Source organism: Notamacropus eugenii, assembly GCF_028372415.1.
Source record: "Notamacropus eugenii isolate mMacEug1 chromosome Y unlocalized genomic scaffold, mMacEug1.pri_v2 SUPER_Y_unloc_1, whole genome shotgun sequence".
Lineage (NCBI taxonomy): Eukaryota > Metazoa > Chordata > Mammalia > Diprotodontia > Macropodidae > Notamacropus > Notamacropus eugenii.
The window spans coordinates 750,845-774,729 of NW_027325109.1; the positions used below are offsets into that span (position 1 = coordinate 750,845).

The 23,885-nt window shown below is 41.4% G+C and overlaps 1 pseudogene; it reads right to left on the bottom strand.

Moving 5' to 3' along the window:
• Nucleotides 1-14,578, bottom strand: part of LOC140516976 (ecto-NOX disulfide-thiol exchanger 2-like) — a 32,754-nt pseudogene extending 18,176 nt beyond the window's left edge.
• Nucleotides 14,579-23,885: the final 9,307 nt, after the last annotated feature.

Consider the following 23,885-nt stretch of genomic DNA (forward strand, 5'->3'; position numbering starts at 1 on the left):
TTCCCTGCATGCTCACCTGTTGCATCCCTTGGAAAGCCTGCTGGAGGAGTTTCAGCTGCTGCTCCTTGTTGGCATCCTCATCCCGGATGATTTTACCTTGTTCCTGTCTGAGTAATTCCACTTCGTTCCGGTAGGCATCGAGCTGCCAACGCAGGCTGTGATTTTCTTCCTTCAGTGCCTCAGTCTGAGTAACTATGGCTAAAACACATGAATGGTGAGTTCAAACAAGATTGCCAAGCTGGTCTGACTGTGCCGATTCCAGACCATGGAAACCTGACTCATCTAAGTGTGGCTGGGACTTAAAAGCTCTCTTGATAAAACAACTAAGGTCAGAGATGACCATGAGAGCACACAGGCAGTGAATAGCTCTAGCTTCTCTGTGACGTGGTACAAGTAGTTTTTAACCTCTCTGAGCCTCAGTTTCCTCTTCTGTAAAACAGAGGCAATAATAATTTTACAAATATTTTAATAATATAATCTGTGCCAGGTTCTGGGGATATCAAGCCAAATAAACAAACAATCCTTGCCTCAAGTAGCTTATAGTCTAATTAAACACTACGTCTCTCACAGGGTGGTTATGAACAAGGTGTTTTGCTAATTTTTAAGGTGATAGAGAAACAAAGGAGGCAACCATGTAGTTCAGCCTGTAGTCAGGAAGACCTGACTTCAAATCTAGCCTCAGTCACTTACTGCGTGACCCTGGGCAAGTCACTTAACCTTTGTTTGCTTTAATCCACTGGAGAAGAAAACAGCAAATCACTCCAGTATCTTTGCTAAGAAAACCTCATGGACAGGATGGTTCATAGAGTCACAAACAGCTGGACATGACTGAACAACAACACAAGAGAAATATAATATTATATCTAAAATATATGTAATACACACATGTGTATGTACATATACACACTTATACATCTATCTGTCTGTTTCAACAGAGGGTACAGGGCTCTGGCAGAAAAAGCCCCACGCTACAGCTGACACATTCTCATCGGAAACAGAATTTGGCATTTCCAAGCTAACATCAAAATGCTTTATTTTGTATTACGTGCTACCAGAGGATTTTTAAGGATGGTAGGGCCTTTAAGAGATTGCTGACTCCTCTCCATCTTACAGAGGAGGAAATGAAAGTGCAGAGAGGGGAAGGGACTTGGCCTCATGGTTACAAAGCTAAGACTTGGATGAGGACCTTCTAGTCCACACTTCACCATACCATGCTACCCAAAACCACTGGAAGAGAAGAGGATCGATGATCGTCAGAGAATGTTGGAGTCACAAAATGTTAAGGGACTACATAGATCATTAAATCCACCCCTTTCATTTTCTATAGGGGGAAGCTGAGGCTCAGAAAGCAGATGGGACTTGTCAAAGGTCACCTGGCTTTGTATCCCAGCACTTAGGCCGGTGTCTGATACTTAATGAATGGACCTGAGTTAGTGGAGAAGCTGGGACTTGACCCAGGTCCAGTCCTCTCTCCACTGTACTGTACTTCTTCCTTCACATTAGAATTCAGTCCTACACTGAGGATGCCTCATTTCTGTGCTATGTGTCCTGTTCACATTCCAGAAAGGAATAAAATTATAAATATGTTTCCATTCATATGATGAATGGCCAATAAAGGCAAGTGACTTGGCAATGCTGCATAATGCCTTTAACAGGCTAATCTTCAGATTGGGACTTCTCAAATGAATTTCTTTTTGCTTTCAGATATTGAAAAATTCACATGTGCCCACAAATAGGGCTGTCATGCTGGGCTTCCCACCTACAGGCTGATCTCTTCCTACAGCTGGGTGTACATGAAAAGTTATTCTCTTTGGTAATAGCTATCAGCAGTGTGGTCCTGTATACCATTAGCTCAAAATATTGAGTTAGAGCCAGATTTGCTTTATTGGTAGACAGTGGGAGTGGAGTGGGGGGGAGAATGGAGCGAGGGGGAGGGGGTGTTGAGCACAGAGACAGGAGAACTACATTCAAGTCTCATCTCTGTCACATTGCAATGTGACCTTAGGTGAATCTCTTTTCCTTCTTTGGGACTCAGTTTCCCTATGTGTAAAAAGAGAGGGTTTATCTAGATTATCTTTGAGGGTTTTTTTTTCTAGCTTTCATGCTTAAAGAGTCAGAGAAAAATCTGTCTATGAAAGGGAAAATGATTTCACTTCCAAAGTATGACATAGGTAGTTCAGTGAATAGAGCACCAGCCCTGGAGTCAGGAGGACTTAAGTTCAAATCTGACCTTAGATACTTACTATCTGTGTGACCCTGGACAAGTCAGTTAACCCTGATTGCCTCCCCACCAAAAAGTATGACATATTTTGGTCTTTGCGGAGGAATTTAGTATGAAGGGGAGGAAAAAGGGACAGGAAGGGAGCTAAATCCTATGAATTCTTCCTGAAGAACACTGGACCATAGAAGATAAGGAGATTTTCATTACCTTCAGAAAGAAACCATTAGTGTTTACTTACTGCATAAAGGACCCCATTCTTGGTACTAGGAACACAAAGAGAGCTTTGTCATAGGCCCTGACTTCAAGTTTATCCTGGAAAGAGCGGTGGCTCTGCAGTCAGAGGACCTAGTGTTCAAGTGTCTCCTCTGATTCTTACTTACTTATTGGGCAAGTCACTTAAACTCTCTGAGCTTTAGAGTTTTCATCTATAAAAAGAAGCTACCTGAGGGTAGGATCAGCACCATCTCTATACTGAGAGGAAAAAGAACAACCCAAAAGGCTAAACTATGAAGGCACACCTAGAAAAATGAGCTGCTGCTGATTTCCTGCTTAGCCCATGTCCTGAGAGAAAGCTGAACAACGTTTCATGATAGCAGGCCAGTAGGTTCATGAATTCAGATCACGTACTCAACTTCCCTTGGCCAGGGCTGGCAATGACAAGGGCTGTTCATGAGGATTGAGTATACAACAGGGCATCTAGGCGTTACAGAACACAGGACTCGGAGCCCAGTGCAAATCTGACCTTCAATATTATCTCTGTGACCCTGAGCAAGTCATCTAAACTCGGGGATTCAGTTCCCCATCTGTAAAAGGAGGATCATAATAGCACCTACCTCACAGGGTTGTTGTGAGGATCATCAATGAACTAACATAGGTAAGGTGCTTTGTAAACTTGGAAGTGCTAGAGAAATGCTAATTATAATGACACAATCTTTCAGTAACATTCATACACTTCCCCATCTCAGCTCTGCTGCTTTAGCCATATGATCTTGGGAAAGGCATTTCCCCTATCTAGGTTTTGGTGTTCCAATTTGGTCAAATTAAAGCATTAGATTAGATGGTGTCTCTATGTTCTCAAGATTCTAGGCACAAAGAAGGCTAGCCTGTGACAGGCTAAGTCAACGGGAGAGTGGGAGACTGGGGATTACAGGAAAGATGATGTCAGTATTGCTCTCTGTAAATGGCCCTACAATTAGCCCTTGTTAAAGTGCTTTTAAGTTCCCCATTTTAGTGATTTGTTTGTTTGTTTTTTCAAGTACAGAAGGCCTCTGGCAGGGTGCACATTCATTTTAATGTTTGGTTTCATTACTGACTTTAATTGTTGCTGTAATTGCATAGACTTTCTCACTGTGAACAAGAACTATTGCAAATCTTAGCTACATAGCTGTCTGAGTGAAATACGTTCTTGTCTCTCCCAACTTCTGAGATGCCGCTCCTCAGGTAGCCTTCTGAGACAGAACAACTGTGTGGCCCAAACCAGGTGAAACAAAATAAAAGGACGGGGAAGTCTTTGGCTTGGCATTGTATGGATAAAAGGAAGTTGGCAACTTGGGAGAGAAGAAAGTATCAAGTTTATCTGCCAGTTCAGGACCAAGGACAGCAGCCAAACATGCTGTCAACCTAACAAAAGCTGGTTAGACCCTGTAGAGAGTAAGCTAACTATTTTTTTTGTGAGTGAGGTGGGGTGGTGATGGAGGTGGGCATGGCAGGCCTCTGGTAAGCTATAGTACTCAATACCAAATAGAAGCATTTAGGATAAAAGGATCCTCAGAGACCATCTAGTTTAATCTCCTTATTCTGTTAGACAGAAAAACTGGTGACAGTAAGTAGGAGAGCTAAGGGGGCCATCTCCAATCATTCTGATCTATATCTTTCTGATGTCATAGTCCTCTTCCAGAATGAAAGACAAACCACAACAAGGACAGCTAAAAGGTCCTCTTACTGACTCCATATCCAGTTCTCTTTCCTCTGCATTATGCTGCCTTACATCCTTCCTCTCTTTCTCTTCTTGTATTCTAGGTTGGCAATTATGTTCATGTGCTACACATTGTGTGGATAAACATGTGAAAGAAGTACATCTTTTATTCATGATGGTTTATAAAATAATTTCTTCCCGATCAGCCAGGAAGACTGGGAATGCAAACATCACTTCCACTTCACAAATAAGAGATCTTGAGGTTCAGACAGATGGAGTGGCTTGCCCAAGGTGACAGTAGTCATTGGCAGAGGTAGAACATGAGTTCAGATTTTCTGACTCTAAGTCTATTATTCTTTCTGTGATATTATTTTGCCATTAAAGGTAAGATCTTGGGTGAGAGTGGGGAATTGCTAGAGGTTTATTCACCAATTAAAATAGGAAAATATTTTTCTTTCTGATAAAATGAGAAGAGGTTGCATCCCATGGGGGAAAAAGCATGACTGATGCCTGCAGTCAAATGGGAGCTGAGAATAAATTCTTTGGTTTAGAATTGCCTAAGCAAAAGAAAGCAAACTGCCATAAAGACTACTAAGGGGCCTTTGCCTACAACATGCATTTGCCACTCTCCTGTCATTTTAATGAGGATACTAAATCTTCCCTTTCAGTTTTAATATCAGTTTGGTCCTTTTCTGAACTCTGACCTCTTTGTACATTGGCAGAACATTGGGAAGTTCAATATTACTCTTTAATATAATATAGCTATCAGTACGAGTACTACAGAGCACCAAGCAGGGGAGTCATTCATAATCTTCCATCATTAACTTTCAGCAACTCCTTCTGACTATCTCCAAGGCAGAGAGAAATGTTTGTTTTTGGTGGGGCTGATGTCTCTTAGAAGGAAAGATGGCAATCCATCAGGGCCATGTGAAAGTTCTAAGGCAGTTCCAGGCTTCTTGCTTGTCATGTTGACAAGCCAAACTCTGGGCAAATGTTTCAACAGTAAAGGACAAAAACAGACATACCTCAGTTTCTTCTGCTGCAGCATAAAGCAAATACATTTTGAGGATAACCTTCAAAATATTAGTACCAAAAGGTAAACAAATTATCACAAGGCTATTGAAAGCAAGAGGTGCTAAGGTGGTAGGGGAAAAGGGCCAGATAGAAAGTCTAAGGCCCTGGGTGGAAGTTCCTATTTGAGCCCTTTCTATCTACCATGACCCCAAAAGATGCCCTCTTGGGCTTCAGCTTCCTTATCCAGAAAATGGGGTGGCACACTGTGTGCCTGATAAGGTGGTTATGGGAAAAGGACCTTGAAAACCTTAAAGATGCCAGAGAATGTGAATTATAACAGCTCAGGAATCTGAGGCCCAGGGAGGGGAAGTGAGTTACCAAAGGCTACACACAGAACCCTAAATTTAGAAGTGGAAAGGTCCTCAGAGCCATATGATGAGTAAACTCAGGCCCAGGGAGGCTAAACTCCCAATTCCCATCTTTCACTTTCAGTGGATGGCCATGCTTCCTAGTTGATTGGGAAGATTAATACTACTGGGTGTATAAACTACCTCAGGAACCTCTGATACTTCACCTCAACATAACATGGTCACATCTTTTTTCTCATTCCTCTGTAGTTTTGAAAGAAAAAATTTCTCTTTACTTTACCTGGAACCTCATCCCTTTTCACCTACTCTAAGACTTCATTAACACAATTAGCTCTTCCATCTCTCCCTTTGGGCTCCTTTCCTTTCATAGTTAAACACGTACAAGTCTCATTATTTTGTAAACAAAACAAAATAGCTTCCCCAGATCTGGTGACCCCTTTGAGTTACCATCTTTTCGTGTCCTTCTTTGGGCCAAACTCCTCCCATGTACCAATGCTTTCTACTGAACTTTGAGAATTTCCTAAAAGCTGGCTTCTTCTTGGCCTTCTTTTCTTTCCATGATCATTAAGGACTTTCTGGCCAAATTGAAAGGCCCACTCCCAGTTTCCAGACTCTAATTCTCCCTTCAGTATTTGATATTGTTGACTATACCCTATTTAAGACTCTTTTCCTTTATCTTTCCTCTTTCTCCTCTCACCCCTCAGATCACTCCCCTGTCTCCTTTCCTGGCTTTGCTTACTTCTGCTCATCTGTAGCTACAGCTATACCTGGAAGTCATGTCTTCAGCTCTCTCTTTTTTCTTTCTCTATACTCATTACTCCAGAATAAGCTCACTGATCCTCAAGATTTTAACTCAAACTTCTCTGCTACTGACTCTCAAGCTGATCTCTTTAGCTCTGATTTTCTTGCTTAAGCACCAGTCCTGTATTTCCAGCTCCTTGTAAGTTATCCCTACTTAAATGTCCAGACATTTCCCTCAAAATAAAAATGCTGAAAACTCAGTGCACCATCTTCTGTCCTAATCTATCTCTCTTTCTTAACTTTTTTCTTCTAACATGGTTACCCCCATTCTTCCAATCTACTGAGCTAGAAATTTTGGAGTCTTTTGTAGTCTTTCCTCTCTTTCCAAGTCCAAATCTGTAACCAAGTCTGTGTGGTTTTTTCCTTTGAGATAGCATTTGAACTTACCCCTTTTTCTTTTCTTTTCCTCTTTCTCTTCTCTTTCCCACTACTGCTACTACCCTACTCCAAAGACCTTCCTCATCTCACATTTGAATTGCTACTATAGCTTTAAAACTGACCCTGGGTTTCCAGTCTCTTCTTGTCTTCCCATTTCTATCACGGATATGGATGCTAGACTAACCCTCCCAAAACAGTGCATGTGTTGTGCTGTGACCCTGTTCACAAGTGCACAGTAGCCCCCACTGCCTACCACATCAAGTCCAAAGTCCAGTGTCAGGCATTGAAGGCCCTCCATAATGTGGGCCTACATGCCCTGTTGAATCTCATCTCCCACTCCTTCGTAAAAGATACTCTGTGCTCCTTAGGTCACAATTCTTGCCATCCCCTGATGGCTGGTTCCAACCTCAATACCTTTGCTTATGCTATTCTTTCCACCTGGAATACTGTCACCTCAAGTCACAATTCACTCTCTCAACTTCTTTGACTCTTCTAGCCCACACTGCTATTTTCCCCTTTAATTTCCTACTATACTTAGAGTTCAAACTATACATTCTGGCCTTTAATCATTCCTGAATTGTTTCACGTGTATTGGCCTCATCTCTTGAATTAGACTTTGAGGTACAGGAGGGCAGTGATCATATGCCGATTTGTACTTGCCACCCACAATCCCCCTCCCCCCTCCCCATCCCCTTAGTCCCACATCACACAGCAAGTGCTCAATACAAGCTCCCATTTCTATAGTATCTTAACATTTACAAAGTCCTTTGCTTACGATCTTTCTGAGAGGGAGTATAAACATTACTGATCTCACTTTACAGATGAGGAAACTGAGGTCAAGTCAGTCAGTTAACATGCACTTGTTAAGTGTTTTAACATGTGCCAAACATTGTACCAAGCACTGGGGATACAAAGAAAAAAATTGTTCCTGCCTTCAAAGAGTTTATATTCTGTGGACACACCCATGGTCACATAGCTGAGCTGGGATTCAAAAAGTCAACTTCACAAATATAAGATGGGTAAGTCATGGCTAGGCATTACTTTGTCTGAAAAAAATTTTGAGGGATTTTAAGAGTATGAGTCAATGAAATTATACATCATCCAAGGAAGTTAATATAGTGTTAGGCTATGTTAAGAGAGCATTGGTGCCCAGGACTAGGGAGGTATATTGGACCCTGATTATCCCATCCTGAGTAGTAGATTTTGTTTTGGGTATCACATTTTGGGAAGGATGTTGACAAGCTGGAGAGCATCCAGAGTGGTAAAGGGCCTTGCAATCCTGCCATATGATTGGTTAGAAGAAGTGGGCATGTTTTACCTGAACAAGAGAAGACTTAGCAACTCATGTTGTTGGTAGGAGATCTGTAAATATCTGAAGGTCTATCATGTGGAAGAGACTGGACTTATTTTAAGCTCCAGGAAGCAGAACCAGGAGCAATGGGTGGGAGTTATGGAGAGGCCTAGCTGGGCTTGGGGCAAAGAAAAACTTCCCATCAGAGGAGTCGGGCTGGGTTTGCCCTTCCTGGAAGGTATCAAGCACAGTCTGGCTGCCCACTTATTAGAGAAGTTGGAGAAGGGATTCCTGCTCTGGGCTAGGGAGGCCCAGAGGGCTTCTAAGGGCCCCTCTAGTAGGGAGATTTTAGGGATGCCATGACCAAGTCCAGGGCTCTTTTTCATCCCCCTTGACTTGAAATAGATATTAGTTCATTGACTGAGCTGAGTCTCAAATGGAGAAAATGGGGCCGCGTGCCAAAAGAGGTCATAAGAGGAGCACAGTCTCTGAAGTGCCTTCCAACTCTGAGAATCTGCAATTCTAATAAGAATTTGGCTAGAACTATTCGGGAACACAGGTCTAAGTAAGGAGGTCAGCAAATCACTGATGAAGGAGAACAGCATGCCAGCTTGTGCTGATAGTCACTGTGTTCATGGAATTTCCATCACTGCCAAAATCAGAATGAGTTTTGCCCTGATACAATTTGCTTCGATGCATGGGCCCTCTTCAATCACAGAATCACAGAATATCAGTGTTGGAAGGGACCACAGGAGCCAGCAAGTCTAAGACACACCTGAACATGAATCACTAGGCTGTCTGTGTATGGGGCAGCCTTCTCTTCCACAGAGAATACACTTCACATCCCATATGGCACCTAGAGGTCAATGTATAGCTTTAGGGGACTCATGTTCCAAGCTCCTGGACTCTGGAGCTGAATAGTGTGGAAATAAAAGAAACTCTGGGATCTCTGTCCTAAAATGTAAAATAACCCTTTTTTAGAACTGAGTTCTAAGTAACAGGCTCTAACTCTGGCTCTAAATTAAAGACCCCCTGTCATACCAACTTCAAGGTACAAGAGATTTTGACAGTTGTGTACAAGGGAAGCAAGATAATAAAATTAGATATGATCCAGGGAAAGAGAAATACACAAAAGTCCTTGAATTAAAATGAATTGAAACCTTCTGGGAGAAAAGCTATTTGGTAAGCTCCATTAAGTCTATCGTAGATAGCTTTATTTGACAAAGCAGCATCTCTGCGTGTGGAGCAGGAAAGAAAATAGCTCAAAGATGATCTGTCAGGGAGTTTCCAGTCTCTAAACAAACAAGGTCCAATGCAACTTTTAACTCCAGAAAGACAGAGAAGCAAAATGCCATGCTCTACCCCATGGTAGAGTCCATTTAATTTGAATCCCACAGTCATCTCCCTCTTTCTTCTGTAACTTCTCAAACTTGGCAGCTGATCAAGTGGCAGCTCAAACACTGAGATACATTTATTTTCACAGTGACACTAGAAAGGCACTCTGTACACATTGCAGATACTGGGGCAGAGACCAGCCTTCACGTCAGAAATAATAGGCTCTAAGCTGTCACTGCCAAGCAGTTAAATGATTCTAATGGCTTCATGATTAAATCCCCTCTCTTCTGTTTATCTTGACTACATGCATTTGTAGTGATTATTTACCTGCTCAATGAAAGCTAACGATTCGGAAGATGACAAAGGCCTCTACTTAGGCAAAGTACAAGCTACCTTGTCTATCAGGGGCTTGGGAATACAACAAATGGAGTAGCGATGCAACCTGAACAGCTGCTGCCTGCAAAGAAGTCTAGGTAGCCTGCTCTCTTTCCTTTCTTAGGAATTTCTGGTTGTAAGACATTATTATTACATCAGTGACTGCATGGCTGCCAGTGCCAACAAAGAGAGGCATATATCCCACTTAATGTGTCCCTAACCAGCATTATTTCATGAAGTTCTTAATAACTTATCTCTGCCTAGATAAGAAACCCTAGATCTGGAACCCCACTGGGATGCTGCTTCACTGAAAGTCTGTCAATATGATGGTCCCTAGTGAAACCATATGGCTGTGGAACATGGTGGAACAATGATACTGGAAGAATCACCCTCCGCTGGTTTTTGAATAATGATTGAACAATTCTGATTTGTGGACATATTCTCTTCATGATGTATTTGGCAACAGCATCTGGAATATTTACCCCAGGTAAAGACTATGCCCCCAGATTCTTGGAAAATGCAGCTACTTCTCGATTATTCATCATATTAGGAAATGGGGACAAACAGAACACACAGGAACTTTATCCAGAAAAACCTACCTGTGCTATAGAGAAAGGAACTCTTACCTGAGTCTTCCTGTTCCTTTGGATCACTAGCTTCTTATATTTCCTCTTCAGACATCTCCATCTCTTCCTCTCTCCTGATTCCCATCAGCTCATCATTATGAATGTTTCGAATTCCCTAAGGTTCAAAGGGCACACTTTTGAGGTGCTAAAAGCCTGGAACATGTAAAGCAGGGGACAGAAAGTTGATGCCAAATACATAGCAGGAGTAGCCTTGATGTGTAATCTGATGGCCAAAAAGATCTCCTAAGTCAGCAAATGGTTGGAATCAGGCCCAAAGGGCGAACCCGAAGAGAGCCAATTTGATTCAAGTTGCCTGCAAAGGGTTTCTATTAGAATTCAGGGTTCCAATCATATCCACAAGCCTCCTCACTTAGCCCCTCCCCTATTCTCTCAGCCACAAGGCTGCACCTGTCCATGGAGCCCAAGAATTTCTGGGCTAGTATGCTGCTACTTTAAACCCTTTCAGCACAGATGCCTGGACTTTTGGACAAGTTATTGCAGGCTTAGAAGTTATAGGGGAAAATGAACTTTTTTAGGAGTATCAGTAATAGTAAGGCAACTAGGTGGCACTGAAGTGGACAGAGTGCTGGACCTGAAGTCAGAAGCTGTGTGACCCTGGGCAAGTCACTTAATCCCATTTACTTCAGTTTCATTTGTAAAGTGAGCTGGAGAAGTAAATGGCAAACTACTCCAATATCTTTGCCAAGGAAATCCCAAATGGGGTTACAAAGAGTTGGACACAACTGAAATGACTGAGAAATTCACAGTTGAGAAATAATAAGGAACTTGGAGACTGATGCTGGAGTGCTAATGTGCTCTTGGGCCAGTAATGAAAACAGAACCACTTATTTGAGAAAAATGAACTTTATAAGAACTTATCAAGAGAGGGATATGCTAGATCTTATTCAAACCTACTGCAGAGGAAAATGACCAAGGACAGACTCATTTTTAAGCATCCAGTCTATTTCAAGAGGCTGGATTTTCAGGATCATCTAAGATGTGTTAGTAGCAAGGTGATTATAGTGAGATCTGATGGTGGCAAATGGGAGTATGCATCAAGAAAAATATGTGGCTGTCATAGCTGCCTAACTTATATCCTAGATGCTGGGCAGTATGTACAAAAGGCCTGCTCAGAATCACAAAGATGCCACCACTCTTTTAAAGCAAAGCAATTCAATTCAATATCTATTTATTGGGGAAAGCAAGTTAGACTCTCCAGAGAACTGAGTCACAGGGTGAAGCATGTTCCTCAGGAAGCCTCCCTGGATAGGCAGATTATAGTGGAATGCTAAGACAAGCCCTGTAGGTAATCAGTGTCCACAAAGCCTGCTCTTGGCTTCTAGCTGCCTAAGAGGGAATCATCTCCTTTTAGAAGGAGGAGAGGCAGATTACCTGGAGGTCTTTCCTGTAGAACTGGACAATTCTTAGAAAAAGAAAAAACCAAAACCAAAACCAGTTCAACTCCAAACCTCAACAAACCCATCCTTATCTAGAAAAGCAACTCATTCCTATTTGGGGAATTTCACTTAACGCTTCCAAGTGTTTGCCAAATAGTATTACAGATTAGTTCTACTTGGCTGCTGAAGAAATGGGGACGTAGAGTACTAAATGGCTGGCTCCCCTAGTCCTTCAGGAAACAGGACAGAGCTCAGGCCCTGTCTTCTCACTAGGCCACCCATTTTAGTGACAAATAGGCTGTGGCTCTCACTCTTCATCTGTCTTCCTTAAATACCCAATATGTCACAGGCCACCACAGGCTTCTTGCTAAAGGAAGAGATTTGGAAATTCACAGAAGCTCATAAATCAAGTCCAAAGAGTCTTGTCCTGAGGGTCCACATAAGTTCTTCATTCCTTAAGGAGCTTACCCACAGTACATTGCAGGCCTTTTAATTCCCCAAAGGGTCAAAAGCTCTTTGCAGGGCTACTTCAAAGAACAGGTTTCAATAGTGGCTTCTGATTTGGTCCAATTGCCAGTTGTGACCTTGGCAAAGGTGGGATGAGAACTCTGAGGAGTTTACCCGGAAACCCCTTCCTGACTCTTGGGGTCTGTGTTAGCCACCATTAGCCAATGCAGTCATTGGGTATAGGGTGTGAATGAGAGCTCCCACTTCTACAGGATGAACCACTTTCCTCAAAACTGGCCTATGAAAGAGGGAAAGTAGCATTGTCCCCATTTTACAGATGAGGAAAATGTGATACAGAGAGGGCAAAGGGCTTGCCCAAGGTCATAGAACTTTACCTGGATCACTGTTATACCAGAGCTAGGTTTTCAGACTCCTAAGTCCACAGTCTTTTCCCTCTCTAAATGGCCAGTGGAGTCTCAAAAGCAGTGTACTTCTATAATTGGAAGAATTGGTAATCTTCCAGATGTAGGAATGCCCTCCCGCAGTGCAAGGGCCTAGCCCATCCATGCAACTCTTGTCCATGCCCTCCTGTAAATCTTCCACATTGTTTCCATCCAACATGCTAGAAGACCTTCCTCTTAATGGTGGGATCATACATTTAGAGCTAGAAGAAACCTTACAGGCTACTAAATTCAAAGCCCTCTGTTTTACTGATGAGGAAACTGAGGCCCAGAGAGTTCAAGTGATGTGTGCAGGGTAACACAGTAAGTGTCTGAGACAAGATTTGAAGCAGGCCATGTCTTCTCTACTCTAAATTCAGTGCCTGTCCACAACGCTATATGCTACTTCTCATAAAAAGTAATGCTCTAAAGTGGCATCTTTCAGCCTAGATTGGCCTAGATATTGGAGCACATGGACTTATACGTCTTCCTTCAGTTATCTCTGGCTCTCACTGTATAACCAGCCCGTTTTCTTTTTCATTCATGCATCTCTTTGCTGATGGCTGTTAGAGCTGCTTCTCCTGGACCATCCTTCACTGGTAATTTGCTGCTGCCTACTTATGTCCACCATGGGCCCCTGGGTATTGTCCTTTGGGTGACCTGCAAGTGGAGTTCTTTAGAGACACTGGTAATTTCATGATCTGCAGGTCTAGAATATCAGCAGAATACTGATATAAAATGAAAGGTCTTTGTTTCAGCTTGAAGCCATCAAAAAACAGTGCATTTTCCAAATGCAATCCAGACCCTCTCCTCTTCCTATGCACATTGGAGATATGCTTTCCAGCAATATTCCTTTTCTCATTCATGCCTGCAATTGGCTGGTTTCAGCCTCCTTGATCCAACCTCTGATATTTACTGGCCATGGGCCCAGAAACAAGTCAGTTCACCTCCCCAAGCCTCAGTTTCCTCACCTGAAAAATGGGGCCTCTAAGAGCTAAAGTGCTTGCCTCTCAAGGTTGTTTGTGAGGCTCAGAAGAGATCATGAACTTAGCAAAGCACTTTACAGAGCCGAAAGCACTCTATTTCCGTTGTTATTACTGTTGGTACTAAAAGCCTTTCCTGCTTCATAGGGCCTGCCATAGCAGACACTTTTTCTGGTGTAGGCCTTAAGCTTCTTAGCATCCCCTGCCCCCTTTCCTGAGAACTGGTTTATCTTTTTCTTTGCTTCATGGGGTACCAAGGATAAAGGATTCAATGCCAAGTTGCTGGCCTCCTACTCAAAGCCTTTTAGGGTAGAAATAGTTTGAGCTCCCCAGGGGGGAGAGGAGGAAGAAGGCTGTAACTATTTCATTTAAAGCAATGTGCTCCTTGTATCCCCAACACCTAGCATTGTGCCTGGCACATAGTAGGTACTTAAAAACTTGTTGGTTGGCTGAGTTAAGAAACTTGTTTTTGGTTATGTGTTGGCAGGCTTCCAATCTTAAATCTGAACCACCAGACTGGACTGGGGTTGGGTTTGGCCAGAATAGGGTGGAAAATGGTTCTTAATTATCTCTGTCCCACAACCCTGCACACAGTATGTGTTTAACAAATAGTTGTTGAATGAATGAGCTCACATAACACTTGGCCCCTTCCAAATGCACTGTATCATATTTATTCATGTTGGGGTCTTACCCTGTTATAGAGCTGGGAGTTCCATGAAGGCAAACACACTCACCCCATTGGGTTCAATGTTGGTTTTGGTAGCTGGTTTACTGGAGCAAATTCCAGTCTGCTTGAGGGATAAGATGCAAGCTGGAATATGCAAGGAGGAAAAAGGAGATCCAGACAAAGCTCTTAAATAAATATGGAGGGGAAGAGACACGGCTTTCAGATAGGAGGATCAGAGAAGGCCTCAGAGAGGAGGTGGTACCTGAGTTAGATCTTAAAGGAAGCCTTTGAAGAGCTTGGGACTGCCTGGAGCCTGGCATGTTGCCAGGAACACAGGTGCTTAATCAATGGCTGTTAAAAAGAATGAATGAAGGAAACAAGCTTGCTGGGGAAAATTGCTTAACTCTGGTGAGAGAAGTTTGTTGAACTGAGTCACTCTGAATCTGCTTTAGGAGATAATTCTCCAGCTTCATAATTTACTTTCTACCCACTCAGGCAGTATTCAGGGGTTATCAAGCCTGCCGATTCCCCTGCCACTGTTTATAGGTATCAAAGTGTTTCTAGTCAAAATTCTTGACTGTGGCTCATCAAGAAGAGGTGTGTGGGTTACTAGGTTTTCTGGGTGTAGGTTTTAGATCTGCAAGGATTGATTCTGTGTAATTCAGTCTTTTCATTTAGCTCTTGCCAGGACTCAGCTACAGATTTTTAAAGAGCTTTGGTCTCAAATGAGAGAGCAATGAATTCCTGGGCCTTGCTGTAAATGAGGAAGCTCAGGGAGGTCAATATAAATGCCACCCCAAGTCATGGGGTCAGAGGGAGGCCAGGTGACAAAAGTGAATTGGAGGAAGGGGGAAGTGACTTCCCCACAGTCACACTGCAAGATTTGAAACCAAGACCTTCTTGATTTCATTGGAATCGAAATTGAAGCCTATTTCCATTATGCTGGCAATGAGGGTGAGGATAATAATAATGTCTAACACTTATACATAGCACTTTAAGCACTTTGCAAAGTGCCTTACAAACATTCTCTTATTTTATCCTTGTAATAATCCTGAGAGGTAGGTGCTATTATTATCCTCGTTTTACAGATGAGGAAACTGAAGCAGACAGCAGTGAAGTGGCTTGCTTAGGGTCACAAAGCCAGCTGGTATCTGAGGCCAGATCTGAAATCAGTCCAATGGTCACCTAGCTACTATGTTTATATCCCCACACTTGTATTTTCAAAAATCAATTCATCAGACATTTAAACAAGTCCTACGAAATGTGGAAACCTGGTAACCATGAGGCACACCAAGATGAAAATGCCAGACCCTGCCCCAAGGGAGCTCACAGTCTACTTGGAGGATAAGATACAAGCTGGAATATGTGAGGAGGAAAAGGGAGATCTGGACAAAGTCCTCTTATAAATCCGGAGAGGAAGAGAGATGGCTCTCAGGTGAGGAGATTGGGCAAGGCCTCAGAGAAGGGGTGGGACCTGAGTTGAGTCCTGAAGGAGAACAGTTTCAATAGGTAGAGATGAGGAGCAAGAAGATACATTAAGGTGAGTAATAATAGATGTTGCATTGTTTTTCCGTTGTATCCGGCTCTTGGTAACTCTATTTGGGGTTTCCTTGGCAAAAATACGAGTGGTTTGTCACTCGCTTTTCCAGCTCATTTTACAGAGGAGGAAGCTGAGGCCAACAGGGTTAAATGATTTGGCTAGAGTCCCATAGCTACGAAGTGTCCGAGGCTGAATCTGAACTCAGGTTTGAACTCATGATCTAGTCTGGGTGCTCTATCTACTGTTCCTCTAGCTGCCCCTGGCACAGTTATTGTTATTAATAGGATTCTAGATTTAGAGCTAGAATGGACCTCAGAAGTCAGATCCAACCCCTCCACTTTACAGATGAGGAAACTGAGGCCCAGGGAAATCAAGCAGGTAGTAGCAGAGTTGATATTGAAATTGAATTGAGGCCAGACCAGACCAGGCCAGGCCGGGAAGGAATAGAAGTGATCTGGATAGGAATGACAGAATAGGAGAGTAGCACAGCTAGGTCCTGGTTAGTGCAAATGACGAATGGTGTGAAGTGGTGGCCTGCATTTGAATTTGCACTATTCGGAACTGTAGTTCTGTAAATTGCAGATGTAATTTACACCCAGGCCAATAGACGAGGATGATTGCAATTGCGGGGGGGGGGGGGGGGTCAGTGAGTAAGGGGAGGGGCTGGCTAGCCAAAGGGAAAGGCCCTTGCTTGAGCAGTCAACACTCAGCCAATGACAGGGCAGGAAGAATGAACTGACCTTAAAATTCTAATCTGCCTGTTTGTGTCATGGAATGTTGGTATGACAGCATAAGGTTGCTATGGTAATATAGGCCCTCACAAAGCAGCCCCCCATAACTGTCTCCCCTAGACTCCCTTCAGAGGCACTACAGGCAGGGAAGTGAGTAAAAAGGGCAGCAGCATCGCCCTCACCTCATACCCTTCACAAGCAGCCTTAGAACCTCCAAGATGGTGTCAGCACAGCAACAGACAGGGAGAAGAGACGGCCCAGAGGTGCCCTGGCCCAACGAACATCCCTGGGGACATTTCCAACACTCCCCCCACAGTGGTGCTGATGGCACAGGTGATGCTGGAGGAAGATCGATGCCCATTCCAGTGGCCAATCCAAGGTGTTTCCGAGCCCCTCCTGAGGAAGCCCGAAGAGTTCCAGCCAGTGGAGATGACAGAACGCAAACAACTGGACATCGCAGGGGACCACTGCCCTTTCTAAACAGAAGACGCGGAGCATTTGCTGGTGGAGGAGATGGAAGACATAGAGGGCTGCCCAACTTAATGGCCATGCCTAGGGGCCTCAGGCCCTCATTAATGGCCTCCAGGGAGCATTAGGTGGTGGAGCGGATGATAGGACTAGATAAAGACGTTTACATTTATGAGCCTTCTTTCCTAGGTATTTTCAGGTCTTCATTAATGGAGTAATCTATTAAATTAAATTTAACATAGCACTCTTGGTTTCTAATGTTGACCTGAAAACTTTGTTAAGAAAAAGCAACATGGCTAATGCATACATTTTATGATTTAATTAATTGAGCAATTCCCTATTAAAGACAACAGTAACATAATGCGTTATGGAGCCAGAAATGTTCTGGCTACCCAGTGCAGAAATCTTCTGGCTTGTATACATTTTGCCATGAGAAAAGAACTTTCCTAGTTGAACAAATCATAAATTTAGTTAGACAAGACAATTAGCAAAGTAATGTTGGTCAGGCCTTGGGATTCCAGCTGGGTAAACACATGTCTCGGTGATAAAGAAGGAAATCCCACCACTAGTGAGTGGTAGGCTTCCTGCCCTAAACAGATAACTGACATAGGAAAAGGCTAAACAAAGTTCAATAGAAATTACGACCTAAGATGTCTATTTTTCTTTACCATTAACATGCCATAACATAGTATATGTCTATAGATAATAAGATACAAAGGAAAGCCTCATTATTCAAGATATAGTGTCTTAGGTTAAAGGTCTCCTTAAGGAGTGTAGAGTCAGCCTTGGCTGGCTTTTGCTGACATAGGAAGAGGCACTCTCTGAGTTTGCTTCAGAGAGAACAAAGAGATTATTCCAAAATTTTATATTAAACATTATCATTCCCTCCTTTTGGTCAAAGGCAAGCCGAAGGCTTCACCTGTAGACCAACAAAGATATGATAAAAACCTCTAAATAACCAGCAGCGTGAGAGTTTACTCTTCATGCAAGTCTGGTCCAGGCTCTTGGGAAAGTTGTCTATGTCTGATGGCATCTTCTTCAGGCCTCTTCAAAATTGGAGGGCATGATCCACTCAGGAGCAGGAGCAACAGAGGTGACAGATGGATCCAAGAGTCTATACAGAAAACTTGACAGGGTCTCCCAGAAAACATGGTTTGATAATTGAAATGAAACAATACAACATAGTTAACATGGCTAAAGACACTTAGCAATAGTTCAGTTTCCCAGCCATTCAGGGCTAGGTTCAAACAGCACAGTGAAGTTTTTTTTTACAGTTCACAAACTTCATTTTTACATTAGGTCAGGTACAAATTGAAACTTAGAGGGCTCACAATAGACTAGTTTGGAAAGGGAGATTTACATGTCACCAATATAAACAAGAAAATTAAACATGAACCATACAAATCAATGCAATTATTATTTCAAAGTTAATTAACATTAAGTTCCTTGTATCCCAGTAATCCATTCTTAATTTTCATTTAACTTTGAATCCCAGATTTCTTTGACAATAGGTTTCATTTTTGGGACAGTTCAAAAAGAGAATTCTGCTTTTCTGGATCAGATCTAGAAGTTCCCAAATACTTCTGACAATATAAATTAGTACAATTACTTAAAATTTGTTCTCCATTTTAGAAATTTCAGAAAATTTCGGTTCACATTATTTGCTGTTTCTACCTTTACCTAAAGCTTGTACCTGGAATAAGAATCTTTCAAAATGTGAGGACTCAACTATATAATGAACTCATCTGCCTTTTAACTTATTGGACAGATATTTTAACAGAGAAGAAATAATTTCACTTACTTTTACTACTATCCTATACAAATTTTATGCAAAAATCCAAATCTGAGATCTTATTATGAAAAGCATGACAAATTTTAGAAGTCAATGATATACATTTGCATATGATTCTTAGAGGAATCAGGCTGATCCTGTTGTTTTTCCTCAAAATTTGCTACTCTATTTAATTAGACATCTATCACATTACATCTTTGTGTTATTACCTGATCTAATCATTTCCTCGATGTTATCTCTATATTATATTTATTTATTATTTGGCCAGGAATATAGGTTAAAGTTGTAAGCTATTCATTCCTGCACCCCATTATAATAACTCAGAGATGTTCCAATTTCCATTTATTACTTGATAGACTTAGTATTGTACTTACAGAACTTCTTAATTATAAAGATTTGCTATAAAAGAAAAAGAGGGACAATGTTAACAGAAGGAAAAGATCTCCTTAGTTCTGGTTGATTCCAGGAATAAGCCATTATCTGACATGTAATCATGAGGTTACCAGGTGCTGAAAGCAGGGCTTAGAGATAATCAGGTGGGGAATTTCCTTTTTCAGAAAGGAAATAGCACATTTGGAAAATAAAGTTAGGAAGATCCTACCTAGGCTGTGTCCAAGGTCGTCTTCAAAACCTTTCCAAGCATCCACCATTAGCCTGCAGCACATGTCAGTTGGCTTTATGATAACTTAGACAAGTATTCCTGTAATCAGAACTTCAAACAATAGTAAATTGCAGCCCCAGTCTTATATAGCAAATAAATATTGGCTGGTATCCCTCAGATAAAATACTTCCTCACACTTTAAACCATTTGAAACTGACACAAAAGTATCCAGAACAACTATCTAGGAGCAAGAGGGGTTTGGATAACCCATATTTATTCCCAAATCTTATCTACCTTTCATAGTTTCAAACAGAACTTAATTTATCTTTCCAAATATCTCAATCCTATTCTTCCACTCGCTTTTACATTTTAACCATAAGACAAGATAGCTCATAAGTTATTACTTTTTACTAGCATAACTGTACTGGAATCTCATTCCAGCTTAAACAAAACAAAGAGGTTAATGACTAAATTTATAGTTTGATGAAATTATGTCTTTGTTTCACAAGTTGTTATTCTTTCCTAATTATACTCACTCTGGAAGAATGAGATACTTCAGGAATTAAATCTTTTGCATAATAAATTCAAACGCAAACTTTAACTCTAACTTAGGCCATAGAATGACTACATATTCAGATCAAAACAGCTTATAGCAGCGTATTATTTTGAAGTTTAGTAGGCCTTCTAAGAATCACACATGATTTTTCAAAACATTTCTTCTAAAAGTATTTCCCTTCTTTAAAAACAGTTTAAAATTTACTCTGATGTTCCCTAAACTCTTATGAAGAAAACTAGTTGGAAACTTTTAAAATGCTTGATATCTCTTTCTCTTTTTTTTTAAGCAAAAATAAACCTTTAAAACTGGAATTCATTAAAGCTGAGTTGTTACAAAAATGTTCTTAAGTAATATGAATTTCCAAAGTATTATAACAAACTGAATTCTTAATTACTGCAGTTTTCTTAGATATGAGACTGACTCACAGAAAAACACTGTTGCTTTTAAAATCCTTTTAAATAATGGGAACATCTTAAGGTGAGTCTTAAGTAGTTTACATAAATTTCTGCACATGTTCTAATTTCAGATAAAAATAATGTTAGCTTTACCAGTAAGATTACACCAAAGGCTCACATGTTTTGCTGGTCACTTGTTATTGACCACAGAAATTTGCTTTAGAAGGAAAAAGCAGGGACATATGACACACCAAATATGACAGGATAAAACATCCTTTACTCTGTTTGAATTCAGATGGGAGTGAAATTCTCCAATGATGCAGTATCTGTTTCATAGCCAGACTCAGGAACAGACAGGTGAGAAACATTCCTTTTTAAAGGAACACAATAGGGAAACTGAGCCAGGGGGATCCCATCCTAGATTGAGTTGAGAATTGTCCCCTCAGTGTTTAGTCAGATGAGAAATATTCCTTTGTGGCATGTGTCTCGGATACTGATTTAATGCAGACAACTACACCCAAATTCAAACTCAAAACCAAAAATAATTATGGTCCCAAATGCTTTTTACCTTAAACACCAAGTTTCACTAATCACAGCTTAGAGTCAGATAACAGTTATTTCCACTCTCTTGGAGTTACAATAAACAATAAAGATTTACCAGGACACACACACATAAAGGATTCCAATTTAACATCTTTCCTTCTCAGATTTAAAACTTTACTGATGTAAAAACCAATTATTAAAAATTCTCTCTATCTATTACAACTTCTGAGCAAGTAATATTCATTGTGCATTAACCAACCAAATTCCTTTACTAAGACTGATGATCTTACCCACAGGAATGAGAGGACTGTTCTGAATGAACAGAAGTTATTTAGATAAAGTTTTCACTCCATTGTGGGACTGTTCTGAATGGACAGAGGGAATCTAAATAAAATTTTCACTCCATTCCCTCCTTTCCATACACAGGAATCACTTAACAATTTTAGATTTCAGTATTAAAACAGTAATCCCAAATAACTTAGTTAACAATCCTACAACTTCATAGAAGATAGCCAAATTGTTTAGCTTTAACTTTTTTAACAGACAAGGTTGAAAATACCTGGTTTTCTACATGACAGTTACGAAACATTAAAAGACAAGGTTAGCAAGAGTGATAAAGTAACATAACTGGTGTTACACAATTTTCCCAACATCTTTTAGTTTCACCAAAATTCAAATTAAAAAATTGCTTTGTCTAACACTATTTCTAGATTACAGTGGTCACTCAATTTTCACAATCTAAGAGAAATTCAGAAATACAATCCTAGAAACAGTTTTAACACAACAATAACTACAGATGGTATAATCTGCATTTCCAGAAATTATTGATCTTATTACTTTTAGCAATTAAAACCACTTCAAAGGTAACAATTACATTAGAGAGATAATAATGCTGTATGTAACATATACCAGTCATTACGTTAAGCATTTTACAATCATTTTGTCATTTTGATCCCATAACAACAAGCATAATTATTTTTACAAATCAGAAAATGGGTCAAATAGAGATAAAATACTTTTTTGCAACTGGAACAAAGAAGTGAAGCTTACCAAGAGCAGAGAAAACTGATGTCCCAGTGGTGACTTTCGCAGGCAGAGTTTAGAGAATGCTCACTACAGGCCTGATTCTTCCATGTTTACCAATCCCCCCCACAGCAGCAGAATTTACTGAGCCCCTAAAGCGATATGCAGGTGTTGGGACAGGGTGGGCAGAATGTCTAGGACATAGGTGGCATTTCCAGGCTTTACCTAGAAAGGTGGGCTACTCACAGTCTTAGGAGTTATTTCAAATAATCAGTTCCTAAAATGTTTCTGATTAATTTCACAACATACAAATCTGCTAAAATGATTTTACCTAAGATGATCTAACTTTCCGTTGTAATTCCAGGTTGGCCAGACCAGAATAACAAAGAAAAGTGTTAAAATTTTGTCTGTTTCCCTAGTTGCAGCCCCTAGAGTCTGGCTGCTTGCATTTAAATCTTACAAGATAACACACTCATTCACAGCACACATGATACGGACAGGGACATACACCAACAGACAAACTGACAACAGGACAAATACAAACGTAGCTCACAAAAAAAACAACCCAGAGAGAGAAGGCAATTAGAAGCTTGTTAGAAATCCTCTCCATGAATTGGCTATTATCATTCTGAGGAAAGGATGTTGCAAGAATTCAAGGTCTGATAATAAAGGGGAATCCTGCAGCCTTTGCTCAGAGCACCCCTGCGGTCTTTGGAGGGGTGGGGAACCTTGGTGCCCCAAAGTTTCTGACCGTCTTAAAGGAACAGGCCCCATGGGAATAGGTTCAGGCCTTTAGTTCTTAGGTGGATTGTAACTGCCCTCTTCAGGACCAGAGCCCTTACGGGAAAGCAGGGAGGGGGAATGGGGAGGAGGGAGGCAACAGAGGCTTGAACAGAGGCTCGCTTCCTCAGGTCTAAGGTAGGGGAAGGCTAGGGGGAAAGATTGCATCTAGGTGACCTCAGTTTCCCCAGATCAGAGGCCTTCAAGGGGAAGGGGAGGAAGGAAAGGGGTGAGGAATAGGGTGGAGGGAGTGAAGGGAAGGACATACTGGAGCCCTTGAAGAAGAAAGGATTTTTGCCAGGACACAGCTAGGTGCTGAAGCAGCTCCCAGCCCTACAGGGAAGAGGCTACCTGTCTTTTGTTCTCGTTCAGCCAAGTCAGCAAGCCCAAGATGAAACGTTCTCACTGCTGGCTAGTTGTTTTGTTGGCCTTTAAACTTAATTTGGTTGTAAGATAAAGTAACTTTGACCGGTCCAAAAGAGCCCTGTGGTGGCCAACATAATTTAGGGCTATCCTTAGTTGATTGACACTAGTGCTAGTAATACCTGTGATCATCAGGTTGGTAGTGGCTTATCACACAAGAAGCAGGGGTCTTGTCAGCTGGATTTCTACTTCTAGTTTTTGACTGACCCATAGCTAGCTGATTTCCCTAGATCGATCTTCAGAGGAGACTTAATTAATACAGAGGCGTTTTCACGCAGAGTGGTCTCTGTCCTGCGGTTATCTTTAAAGGGAATTTTTGAGTCCTTTGGAAGCTGGGAATGGAAGGACTTACCCCGACCCCGTCAAGGCCCAGGACTCTGGGAAAAACAGTTCCTACTGGCGCTGGAGTCCTGGCGTTGACGAGATGAGGCAATGCCCGTCCTGTTCCTCAGTTCCAATCCACGTTTGGGAGCCATAACTGTTGACCTGAAAACTTTGTTAAGAAAAAGCAACATGGCTAAATGCATACATTTTATGATTTAATTAATTGATCAATTCCCTATTAAAGACAACAGTAACATAATGCGTTATGGAGCCAGAAATGTTCTGGCTACCCAGTGCAGAAATCTTCTGGCTTGTATACATTTTGCCGTGAGAAAGGAACTCTCCTAGTTGAACAAATCATAAATTTAGTTAGACAAGACAATTAGCAAAGTAATGTTGGTCAGGCCTTGGGATTCCAGCTGGGTAAACACATGTCTCGGTGATAAAGAAG